At 44.6% G+C, this 2050-nt stretch overlaps 1 pseudogene; it reads left to right on the top strand.

Annotated features, from left to right (window-relative positions):
* The first annotated feature begins 754 nt into the window (after nucleotides 1–754).
* LOC112308173 (calmodulin-like) lies at nucleotides 755–1226 on the top strand (annotated as a pseudogene).
* Nucleotides 1227–2050: the final 824 nt, after the last annotated feature.

Below are 2050 nucleotides of genomic sequence, written 5' to 3' on the forward strand. Positions count from 1 at the left end.
GGTACCCCACCCTGACTCCCAGGAAAGTCCCTTCCTTGCCCATTGGTCCACACTCCCTCCCTGTTCCCCACTGTCATGGTTGCGCCCACAGCCTTGGCGCTCCCTCCCAGGTGACCCTCTCTTAGCACGCAGTGCAGTCATTCTGTCTCTCTGGAAACTGAGTATAATCAAGTTTTCTTTTATCTTGTATTTTTGCCTGTGCCTCTCCTGTGTCCCTTCTTGGGATTGTGCCTGACCAACCATCAAGCTGAAGAAAGAAACCAAACCAAACATGTGGCTGTTCGTGGAACTGCAGAAATGAGGACTGCAGGAACTCATGCCAACTTGACCTCATTGTTATTTGGGGGGTGCGTGTGTGTGTGTGTGTGTATCAGTTTCTTCTCTTTCTCACTAAGGGAATGAGGATGCACTGACACAGTTGACACAGTATTTATAAGGCATTCACAAGTCTTTGTTCATGTTTTATGAAATGCTTTATCTTCACAAAAATGGAAACCTTTCACAATTTACCTGAATGGCATTGCCTGAAAGTCAGTCCCTGACCCAGTACTGTGAAGCCGATGGCTTTGTTGGTATTGAGCCAGGTACTATGTGGCTCTCATGTCCTTTAATGTGCCAGATGCTTCCCTATCTGTTTGCACAGTAAAAGTTCAGGTTTCAAGTCACCTTGTCTTTTGTGATTCTATATGTAATGTTTTCATCAGGCAAGTGATGAGCTCTGAGAATCAGACACCACAAATGAACACGTTTCATTATGCACAGAGTGTGGTGCCCTCTCAAGGAGAGGCTTCCCATAAATGGACGTGTAAATTATAAATACAGAGCTTTTTCACTCTTTGACAAGGATGGGGATGGAACTATAACAACGAAGGAGTTGGGAACCATACTGAGGGCTCCTGGGCAGAAACCCAGAGAAGCAGAGTGACAGGACATGACCGATGAAGTGGATGCTGAGGGTAATGGCACAGTTGAGCCCCTGAAATTTCTGACGATGATGGCAAGAACAACGAAAGACACAGACGGTGAAGAAGAAATTGGAGAAGCATCCTGTGTGTTTGATAAGGATGGCAATGGCTATATTAGTGCAGCAGAGCTTTGCCATGAGGACAAACTTTGGACAGAACTTAACAGACGAAGATGTTGATGAAATGATCAGGGAAGCAGACATCGATGGTGATGGTCAAGGAAACTATGAAGAGTTTGTACAAACGATGACAGCCAAGTGAAGACATTGTACACAATGTGTTAAATTTCTTGCACAAAATTGTTTGTCTTTTCTTTGTTTGTAACTTATCTGTAAAAGGTTTCCCCTACTGTCAGAACAGTACGCACGTAGCTCTGGCCAGGTTGCTCATCTGGTTGGAGCATTGTCCCGTGCCCCAAGGAGGTTATGGGTTCGAGTGTCGGTCGTGGCACATACCTGGGTTGCGGGTTTGATCTCTGGCTGGGGCACAAGCAGGAGGCACCCGATCAATGTTTCTTTCTCTCATCAATGTCTCCCTCTCGCTCGCTCTCCCACTCTCATGCTGTCTCCCTCCCTTCCTCTCTCTCTCAAATCAATGAAAGTATAGCCTTGAGTGAGGATTAATATACATATACATGCATGCATAGTAATTAGGTCTTCATTCCTTCATGTTTTCTTCCCTTACCTCACTGTCATTTTCCTGAGCTTATTTTAGAAAACCGATCGAGTAACATGCTGCATGTGGTTTACTCTGGATATATCTAAGCCCCCCTGCACATCTAAACCTGGATGCAGTGGGTCAAATGAGGGAACGTCTGGGCCATGCCTTTTTTAAAAGTAGTTTTCTTTAGGAACTGTCAGCCTGTTGTATGAAGTGTGGAGTTGTTACTCTACACGGACAATGGACTGTCAACAATATGTCCTTAAAAGTTCCACTATTGCAAAACGGGTGCATTATCCAGGTACCCATACAGTACATTTTTGCACTGCTGGTCCAATACCAGAAACATTTTCTTTCATGGTTACATGCTTTTTACGCTTTGGTTAGCCCCTTAAAGAAAATATGCCTATGGCAAAATTTGCTTC

Source organism: Desmodus rotundus, chromosome X, assembly GCF_022682495.2.
Source record: "Desmodus rotundus isolate HL8 chromosome X, HLdesRot8A.1, whole genome shotgun sequence".
NCBI classification, from domain to species: domain Eukaryota; kingdom Metazoa; phylum Chordata; class Mammalia; order Chiroptera; family Phyllostomidae; genus Desmodus; species Desmodus rotundus.